Source organism: Columba livia, chromosome 15, assembly GCF_036013475.1.
Source record: "Columba livia isolate bColLiv1 breed racing homer chromosome 15, bColLiv1.pat.W.v2, whole genome shotgun sequence".
Lineage (NCBI taxonomy): Eukaryota > Metazoa > Chordata > Aves > Columbiformes > Columbidae > Columba > Columba livia.
Genome location: NC_088616.1, coordinates 9,032,273 through 9,042,909, shown reverse-complemented (window position 1 = coordinate 9,042,909; position 10,637 = coordinate 9,032,273). Strand labels below are relative to the sequence as shown.

Here is a 10,637-nt window from a genome sequence, read left to right as displayed (position 1 = left end):
TCCTCACTGCTTAATCCTCTGCTGATGGAAAAGGAGATGCCCACTGCTGAAAAATCATCGGCTTCCTTGGTGGTCTCTGCATTGCTCCAGCAGCGCATCCCCAACTATCCAGCAGCACTGCAGAGCCTTTGGGGAATGTGTCAGCCCATGGCTCGGTGGCTGGGCAGCTGGCAGGCACCAAGACAGGGGATGCTGTCCCTGGAGCACCCAGAGCACCAGAAACCCTCTTTTCGAGGAGTGTGGCACCCAGGCGAGGGCTGTGGGAGCAGAGAGGGGAGCAGCAGGGATGGAGCAGTCACTGCAGCAGAGGGAGCACCATGCTGCAAGCACCAGACTTTGCAGAGCATCCCCACTGCAAGCAGCCCACAGGGCTCTATCGAGAGCTTCAGCTCAGACCAGTCATCTGCCTAATGGGCAGGAGACAAAGCTGCAGCCGCTGCAAGCTCTCCAGCATCTGCCTGTCCAGGAACTGCTGAGTGAAGACAGCACTGGGTTAACTCCTCCAACATAATTTTGATGGGACCATCCCCAGCACTTGCCCATTGCTGAGCAGCAGGCAGCAAGCCGGAGCCCCTGCCAGACCACAGGCAGAGCCCTGCTCCTGTCCTCACACCAGCTCTGCAGCTGTGCAATGCTGACAGACCCCCCTGCAACGCCTGGCAAGACCTGGCCACGCATGTCCCTGTGGACATCCAGCACAGCCCCTTCGGCCTTACGATGCTACCAGCTCCTCCATTACCTCCACCCCACCGTACACCCCATGGAGGGGGGACCCAGCTGGCTGCAGCCACCACCACCTCCCATCGCACCAGCCCCACAGCAGCAGGTAGCATGGGGACAACCCTGTAGGAAGACCTCTGCGCTGGGAGGAGAGAGGAGAAACCCCTGGGGATGCCTCAGCAGCTGCATCCATCCTTCCCTGGGTGACTCGGGGTGTTTCAAACAAGGCTAAACCCTGCCAAGGAGGAGTCTCCTCCACCCACCACCTCCCCTTCTGCCACATGGCCGCAAGGGGACATCAGTAGGGCTATGCACAAGTGTGACATCTACAAAGACATTTTAACTCCCTGTTTGGCAAGATATGAAGGTGTTGAGAAATCCTTGCCCAGGGGAGAGGGACAGCACCAGCATCCAGTGGTGGCAAGAGGAGAACCCAGAGGTGAACATGTTATGAGCAGGGCTGAGGTAGCAGGTCTAGGACTCAGGCCAGGGTTACTGCTGCTTTTGGGCCACATGGGAGGCGTGAGCATCTCCTGCGCATCTTCCCTACAATAATAGGAAACTGTCCCTCCTGCCAGCCATACCAAGGCATGAGTTCCAGAGATCTGGTATCCAGCTTTTGGGGGCTCTGCTCCTGCTGGGGAGCAGCCGCTGGGAAGCCAACGCTCGCCCAGCGGCACATCAGCGCTGCCGAGGCAGGGCATGAATGGAAATCATTATCATCTGCCAGACCACACACAGGCACGCACGCTCCGCGCTCGGCTCACCCCATTCTCCCGCTGAAAGAGAGCCGGGGCCGGTGGTCTCCGCGGGCCTCACCTCCACATTGGAGAGGAGGGCAAGCTGCAATCTGCTCCCTTTTATGCATATTCAGCGTGACCCCAGGACTGCCGGCAAGCTGCCAGGGAGGCCTGGGGGTGGGTATATTTCTCCCTGGCCCCCATCTGTCCCCACTTCCCATCTTCGCTGCTCCCAGTTCAGATCAAATGGAGACACTGCTGACTAAGCAGGAAGCGATGGCACAAGCCCCTCAGTACCAAATCCAGCCCAGCACCCGCCTGGACCCAGTATGAGGAGAGACATAAGTGATGGGGTGCATGTTTCAGAGGCAGCATCCCAAATGTGTCCCCAGCAAGGTTCTCAGGTGGCTGCCAGCTCCTGGCCACCAGCAGCACCCGTGGGGCTGAGGGGCTGTGGCAGTGGGGCTCACCCTTCCCGAGGAAGCAGCTGCCCCTCCCAGCTCCTCCCCAGAAGTGGCTGCATTTTTGAGGTGGGCGATTTCCTCACTCCTCCGCTCGGGGAATGCTAACAGCCGTGTGGTTTGGAAGGAAGTCACGCCGCCATAGCGCTTCAGAAGTGCTTTAAAAAAAAAAACAAACTAGCTACTTCATCCAACGCCTCCACACCCCTTCTCCCTACAGCAACACGCTTCCCAAGGCGGCGGGTGGCGTTTCCCCGCCTCATAGGAGGCTTGTCAGGGCGATGCTCCAGTCCGCTGTGTGTTCTCCTTCCCATCGCCTTCCTGGGATTGCAGCGCTACCAAGAGTGATGCCGGGCGCATATGCATGCTCTGAGGCTCCTGATGCCAAGCGGATGGTGTTTGGTCCCCAAAACTGAATGCATGAGGCAGGTGCAGCAGGTGAGCCAGGGCAAAGAGAGCAAACTTCCCCAAATACAGCTGCTGGTGCCTACAGCAGGCCCAGGGTCACCACCCGGCAGACCGGGGCAGCTGCAGCTTTGCAGAGGTAATTACAGGATTAAGTGGAACAACACGGAGTGGGGAGGGAAGGGGGTTATTAGCCAGATTTGATCCCAGGATCGCAGAAGCAGCCTTCTCTAATTGAAGTGTAAGGGAAAAGCACGAGCGGCCTGAGCAGTGCTCTGCTGTCCGCTGCAGCCCAGACACTGAAAAATGTGGGTTTAGAGGGCAGGCAATGGCTAAAACCGAGCAGCCAGCAACCACCTGTGCAGGGAAGAGGAAAGCCCCAAGAGAGGGCAGGGAAAGGGTGCTTCCCTCCTACCAGGGACCTGTGCCACCGCCCTTGGTCCTCTCTGATGCTGCTGGCATGGTGCAGTGGGCTGGGTTTCTCCTCCAGGCCAGGGCAGCACGGTGCGAGGGACGCTCACATCCCACGAGGAAAGCACATAGCCTTACTCGGAACCAGCTGGGATGGGGATGCCTGGTCTCCACGAGATGCCACATCACCCTGTGCGCAGGGACAAAGTCCTGGATGCCAAGGATGGAGCCACCCACTTGCATGGGGTACTAGATGGCTCCTCAAGGCATGGCACAGCTGTGGAGCAGAGGGCAGAAAACCTCAGGCAAGGACCTAAGGACCAAGCACTCAAGGGCATCTAGCAACTAGATCTGAAGTGCTCGGATAGGGCCAGTCCACAAAGACTGCTCGTCCCTGAGCTGTGTCATCCCCAGTAAAGCCTGTCACCAGCTGAGGTGCCCTCTGAGCAGGAGGACACTGAGGGGGACAGGATGGAACCCAAAGTAGAAGAGGAATGATGTGCTTGGAGAAGCTATAACTGGGCACAAATGACCAGAGTGCATCTTTTAACCAGGACGCATCTGCTCCCAGAGCATGCATGTTCCTACTTCACTACGTGCCCTTTCTAACAATGGCATTCGTGCTCCCCTGCCACACGTGCTGCAGGAGCAACTCACTGCGGATCTGCCCAGACCCATGGACAGGACCTCTTGTGGGGAGCTGCTGGCGTCCCCAGGTCCCTGCCACCCCACTCCCCTCCGCAGGCACCCGTCCCTCGCCCACTGCACCGATGTTAGCTGGGGGATGCTTCATCCCCCTACTCCACAAGCAGAGTGCATCAGGACCAAACTGTGCTCCAGCCATGGATAAATCATTCCATGTGTTGCTAGGACAAAACAAACAAACACAACAAAACCCCAAAAACAAAACACCACAACCAAGAAGTATTTAAAATGAAAAGAAAAACCCCACACAGCCAAGGCGCTGGGACCAGGCTCAGCTTTCCAGCGGGAGGGAGTGCGTGCGGCAGGGAGAGGCCGGAGGGTGCAGCAAGAGCGCTAATCGCCTTCACAGCTGCTAATGGAGCGAACGGTGCCCACTTGGGACAGCTAATGGCACCGAGGAGATGCTTCACTTTTCTTTATGAGCTCCCTTCTCTCTTCTGATATTTAAATATCAGAAGCCTCCAAGCATGTACGGACCCACATCCACGGAGCCGAGCGCTCTGTGCTGCCCCTCGGGCTTTCACTCCCCGCTCCCTGAAGTCTGTGCAGCTCATTCAGGCAATTACAAGGCAGCATCTTCCTGCAGCAGGCACTGCCGGTGATAGATATTACAATGCACTCTGGCAGGCTGGAGCCAGCATTACACAAGCCATACGATACCCCAGCGGTGCCAGGAGACGCATACAAATTACACTGCATGCAGGAAAGGATGGGCCAGATTCTGACCTCAGCCCCTTTGGCATCAGCCAGAAGTAGCTCCATTCAGATCGGGCCAAACCAAGACGTAAGTGACTCCATTCAAATTTACACTGGCATACCTGTGGTCAGAATCTGGCCTGGCTTGAATTAGTTGCAGCCTGATGTCACAAAAGGCAGAAACAGAGCCCAGATTTCCTAGGTTATCGAAAACAATCGAGAAAAAAAAAAAAAAAAAAAAGACATCCACCATAAAGCCAACAGGCCGAAGGCTACTCAAGCATGTGCACAGAGCTGTCAAAGGCTGGATGATCGGAAGCACCCCTGCTCACCCATTTCACTAACATGTAAGCCATGCTGCCCAGGGGAAGGAGGGACCAACATCCAGCACAGGTGTCCTGCTGGGTTCCCCATGTCTGCTCTGCTCCCCAGCAGCCCTGAGTAGAGGTGGTCCCTCTCCCAGGAGCGGAGATTTAAGCACAGTATCACCCACATGCTGTGGAGCTGAGTCTGTTGTTCTGTAACACTCTGTTGCATTCCCTAGCCAACACAAGCTGGAGATCTTGTGTTCCCAACACAGCAGCAGCTCAAGGAGGTATCTGACTTTGCAGGAGTAGAAAGCTGCCTCGATACTACCTTATTTATTAACCTCTACTGCTGCTTGACTTGTTGCTTTACCCAACTCTCATCCCACCCCAGCTCCCTAAACCCCTTCACACATTCCAGCCGTGCTGCTTGGCTCTGTTGTGCGCTCCTGGGATCATCCCTCAGGGTGCAGAAGGTTTTCCTCCGCTGGTCCCAGCCCATGCACGGGACTCGCACAGTCCTGGCCCAGAAGTCCTCATCACTTCAACCCCTTTCCACTCCATATGGGAATAAAGTGATCTGGTTTCCATAACGTCCCCTGTTGCCTTTTCACAACATGCCGGGCACAGATGTTGAAAATAGTCTGGATGAATATTTAAAATGGTATTCAGAGATGACAACATTTGGCCGCCTTTGAAAGATCTCTCACATCGGGTAGAGGATGGTTCACAATAACAGGGCCGGAAACATGCTGCACTTTGACATCTCATTTTTTTCCCTCCCTCTCCAGCTATTGGTACAATATTTCATGCCCCTGGTGTCACACAGCCTATTATTGCTTGAGTGCCAGCCAAGTCTGCAGCATTTGGAAGAGGCCGTCACGTACGTTTTTAAACATCACGGGGCAAAGCGGAATATGGAAAATCTGTCGTGTTTCCATACTGAGTGCAAGTGTCCTGCGCAGGCTCAGGGAGGGGCTCGTGGGGGCACAAAATAATTGCTTCCTTATGGAGTAGGGCCTGACTAACAGGGTGGGAGAACAGGAGACAGAGGTGCCGTGTCCACCCTTGGCACTGTAGGCTGCTTCCCTGCTGAAGGACAACTAAGCCATCTCAGCACGTGCCCCAAGGTCTGCACCGATGCCCACCTCCTTCAGGGCTGGGAAACTCTGTTCAGACCCACATCTACACCAGCTACCACCCAAAGTGGGATATCTGTTCCAGCAGCCCAGGCTGAAGACATCATGTTCTGGTGCTCAGAGAGCAGCAGGAATGTCCCTAAGCAACTTGCATTTCTGGTGGACTTCTTGCTTCAGGCCATAATGTGCTCAGCTGCATCCCTAAGCTTGGCTTTTTTCTTCTGCAGGCTGTAGACTCACCTAGGCTCCTGCCCAAACCAGCGTTACACCTGCCCTCTTCTCTGCAGGGACCCGACTCGCCTTCCTCCACCCACCAGCAGACAGAGGAGGAAGGGATGTCGGGACCCCCACAGCCCACCCTGCGCTTGGACTGCAGACTGCTTGTCCCCTCAACAGCTCACTCCGACCAGGTGGTCAGAAAAGCACAGCAGCTCCCTCTGTTTTATAAGTGGAATATTGCAGGGGAAAAAAAAAAAAAAAAAAAAAAAAAGTGCCCTCCATCCATTCAAATGCCTTGGAGGATGTTTTCTGTGCAGCTCAAGCCACATCTCTGCTGCACAGGTTACAGGGAGCTCCAGCCTCTCCTGGCTTTGAGAGCAGGAAACAGTGGACTTGGCTGGGGAGAAGGATCTGTGTCATTTCCAGCTGTCCGGGGTTTGCATGTCCAGGTCTATGCTCAGTATCATCTCAGCCCAACTACAGGTCCAACACAAACAGCATGGAGAGAGGCAGGGATGCTCAGCCTGGCTTACGTCCTGTACATTCACAGGATGAGCTCACCCTAGAGAAGAGAATCCTTGCACAAGTGCTGCCCGCCTGAGCAGCAAGCCAGCAGGACCACAGTGCTGCTGGAGGAGCTCCTGCCCACGGGGCCTTCCTCACCCACCCGGCTTGGCGAGAGCCAGGCAAAGGCAGCAGACTGCCAAGCTCCATGTCCCCCATCGCGCCAGTTATTCCTTATACCAAGAAAGGTATTTCCATCCATCCACCCACTCTCCAGTGTGCTCAGGAAACTGGGGGAGGGACAGCGTTTTGAAGAAATGAGGGTTCAGCAGCTTCAAGACAGAAAAGCAAAAGCAAACCCACCAAATGCAGCCCAGCTTCCCTTCTCCCTGTGCCACCAACCACTCACATGTGCCCTGCTCAGAACTGCCGGCCCTCACGCTGGCCATGGTTTGGGGCAAGGTGCTGGGAGTGAGGGGGGGTCTCACCCAGCCTGGTCCCAGAACTACAACACAGCTGAGCATGTCACATAGGAGCTGTTTCCAGAGGGAATCCACTCTCCGAGCCACCATACAGAGATGTCTCTCCAAAGCAGCTGTGCTGGGAAGAGACCAGCAATGATCCCAATCCTGGGTCAGTGGTAAGGGCAAAGCCACTCTGCAAATGTGCCCAGCGGCTTTGTGCTGGCGGGGACGTTCCCGGCGGATCAGGGCCTCCGGCAGAGCTGCGGGCAGGGGAGAACACGTGTGTGCCCCGTGGCTGGTCAGCCGGAGCTGGCACCACAGTCAGCAGCCTGGCAGGGCTCCCGCGGTACGGCCGGGTCGCAGCGCCTCGGGAGCCTCCTGTCCCCCCGGCAGCGCTGCGGCAGCGCGGGGATCTGCAACAACCGCGAGGCTTCGTACAGCGCCGAGCACCCCCGTGTCCCCCCCGCGCTGGCTCTGCCGGGGCGGTGGCAGCGAGCCGGGCCGGGCCAGGACAAAGCGCGGAGCAGCGGCGGCCGGAGCCGCCCGGGGCCGGGAGCGGGGCTCGGCCGTGCCCGGCTGCGGGCGGGCGGCACCCCGGCCCCGCCGCGAGGAGGTCCCGTTTTCGGCGGTGAAAGGATGGAAAGGAAAATAAAGGGAGCAGCGGGGGGGGAAGAGAGAGAGGAATAAAAGGCAATGAGGGAGGGAGCGGTGGCGAGGAGAGCGGGGAACTGCTCAACCGGGGTCGGCAGCGCCGGGAAGTTGGAGGAGCAGCTTACCGCGGCCGGGCAGGTAGCGGGGTCGGTCCGGGCAGCAGGTCCGGGGACGAGGCGGCGAGAGGAGCTGGGGCCGCCGCAGCAGCAGGGCGGGCGGCGGGGCGTGGGGGCAGCTCCCGCTTCCCTTGGTTGATCGCAACAAAAAAAAAGAAAAAAAGAAAGGAAAAAAAAAAAAGGAGGAGAAGAAAAAGGAAAAAAAAACCCCACACCAAAACACAATAATAACAAATTACCACGCAAGGTAGGAGGGAAAGAGAAAGCAAAATAAGGTGAAATAATGCAAAGCGGGAGTGCTGCTCCCGGTGGTGCGGGCGGGTCCCCAGCGCCGTGCCCGCAGCCGGCCGCGCTCCCGCCCGCTCCGCCGCACCGCCCGCGGCTGCTCCGGCTGCGGGAGGGAGGGAGGCGGCAGGGAAGGGAGAAAAGAAGAGGAAAGAGAAAAACAAAACAAAATTAAAAAAAAAAAAAAAAGAAAAAAGAGAAAAAAAAAAGAAAAGCAAGAAGTGGAGAAACTGAGCCCCGACCGCTGCCTGGAAGCGGAGTAAAAAGGCTCCAATAAATCCCGGGTTGAAAAGAAGGGAAAAGTCACCTCCCCGAGGAAATCAGAAGCAGATTTCGAGCCATTTAATCACATGCAGGGAGGTGTGTGTGCGTGTGTGCGCCGCCCGCCGCCGCGCTGCCAGCCCTGCCTCCGCCCTCCCGCCGCCGCGGCCGCCCCGCCGGGAGCCGAGCGGGAAGGGGCCGTGAGCGGAGCGGGCCGGGAGGGGAGGAAGGGGCCGCCCCACCGGCGGACAGCCCTCCCCGTCGGGGCACCGTCGCGGGGTCCCGGTGGCCGCGGGTTCCCACCTGCCGCCGCGACCAGGGAATTTGTTTTACCCGCAGTTGGTCCATCACCAGTGGCGTGCTGGTGGCTCCGAAGCAGCAACACAGGCAGCCCAGCACGCCAAGGGCTCAGCCGGTGCCGCAGGAAAGGCAGCCAGTCATCCTCCCCCTGCTTCCCAAAGCAGAAGAAATGAGGGATTTACGAGGCGGGGAGCAGCCTCCTCTTATGGAAGAGGTTGGAGTCTCTGCTCCATTCAGTGATGCGGGGGCTTTTCCCGTGCAGCAGGGCTGGCCTTGGCCCCTGATTTTTGGTCAGGAGAGGAGAAAAAAAGGGGGCATCTTCACTGCTGTCTGCGGGCTTCCTCAGGAAGGTCTTCCCCCGCCCCGGCACCATCCCCAGGCCACCTGCAAGCAAGGCTGGAAAAAGGTGAAACTAATTTAATCAGCATTTGTGTGAGGCAGTGGAGGAGAGCAGAAAACCTGGACCTGGATCCCGTCACTCACCGGGGTTGTGTTCACAGCACTGCAACCCCCATATCTTCCAGCTTGGCCTGGGAAATGTCCTTCCTGTAGATGCCCTTACAATGGGTGTGAGGGCGGAGGAGGGTACCAGAGGTGGGGAAGAAGGGCAAAGGTGCTAGTACAGTGCTCACCTGCTCCATTCAAAGCCCCCACCCAGCATTGCCCCACTCCCAGAAGACCCCTGGTTAGCCACATCCTGTTGCTACAGAGCAGCAGGTTGCAGGAGAAGCCTCTCCCCAGCCGGCTGGCAGATGCTTGCTGGAGGAGGAGACCCCAGCTGGCCAAGAGTCCCAGGGGAAATGCTGTTTGCTGCTCTCAGCCTTGTTGCACAAAATGCATTTTCCTCCTACTCCAACAGCAGGGATGTGGATAAACAAGGGCAAAGCCACCAGGTGACAGGGCAGAGGAGACCCAGGCCATGGACAGGGGAATCTTGAGGGTCTCCAAGTCTGATGCTGTGGGTGTCCTGCAACTTCACTGTCTCTCAGGGACATTGGTACATTTGGAGAGTCAGGAGGCCAAGCCACAAGCCACAAAGCTCCAGCAGCCTAGATGCAGATCCCGGGGGAGAAGCAAGTGCAAGGCCAGCGTTTGCCTTGCATGGGCCAGATGGAAGTGCAGGGCGGAATGAGGCCAATGTCTGTCAGGAAAGTGCAGGGCTTTGTGCATGGGCTGGGATGACCAAGGCAATGGGGCAAAAGGAGCTATGGCTCGAAGATACTGAGGTGATGCAAAGCAGGAGTTGTCCTAGGGATGGAACTGAAGGTGTTTTCCTCACCAGAAAGCACAAGAGCTACCATGAACGTGAGCCATGATGCCAAGCTGGCCTGGCCTTGCTGTTCCAGGGTGGTGCTAAGCTAGGGGGCTGTGTCACCACAACCTCAGTGCTACTGGTTTCACACTTGTGAGACTGCTCTGTCCTGGGACCCAAACATGATGTTAGAGGTGCTGGCCACCATCAGGACAAGTCCTGGGACTGGTGTTCACAGGCCCCACATCAGTGAAAGCCCAGCTGAGAAGGGCAGAAACTGGTTCCTGGTTCCCCATTTCCACCGTTCCCTGCACATTCACTCTCTACAGGATGGAGAGCCCAGGAGAAAAATGTGAATCTGGGTTTGGCAAACAGGGGAATGCTGAAGACATCAGCACGGATGGGACACTCACTGTAATAAGAACTGGATTTCTGAGACCCTGCTGGGTGTCCCTCGGCATGCCAACATTACCATGAATGAGGTATCCAGTGCTCACTGCATTGCACTAATTCCTGAGCAGATTTGCAAGGGCTGGAGGAGGAGAGGGCAAATATAATTTGTGGTTTCTGTCACCTTGGTGTCTACAGAAAGTTCTGTCCCCTGTAAGCACCTGTTCTATGTGTTCCTGCTCCTCCATGCCATGTGAAGGCATGATGTCTGGTGCCAGCCACGCTTCTCATTTAATGAAGGAGTGCTGGAGGGTGCAGACATCCATGAGCTGTGGGAGCAAAAGCTGTGGCTCTGACACTGAGTCAGCCAGGGCAGATACAGAATCACAGGATGATTTTAGTTGGAAGGGACATTTAAAGATCATTTAGTCCAACCCTGCTGCTGACCCTGAATATTTCCAGGGATGGGGCATCTAAAAACATTCTGGACAACCTGTGCCAGTGCTTCATCACCCTCATAGTAAAGAATTTCTTCCTTACATCTCATCTGAACCTACCCTCTGCCAGTTTAAAACCACTGCCCCATGTTCTGTCACCACAGGCCTTGGTAAAA

General features: G+C 56.7%; 1 protein-coding gene across 1 annotated transcript in view; it reads right to left on the bottom strand.

Annotated features, from left to right (window-relative positions):
• NTN3 (netrin 3) overlaps window positions 1–7,677 on the bottom strand; it is a 32,317-nt gene extending 24,640 nt beyond the window's left edge. Inside the window, exon 1 of the mRNA XM_065030542.1 lies at window positions 7,546–7,677. The gene's annotated coding sequence lies outside the window, so the exon portion shown is untranslated. The remainder of the gene's footprint in view (window positions 1–7,545) is intronic.
• Window positions 7,678–10,637: the final 2,960 nt, after the last annotated feature.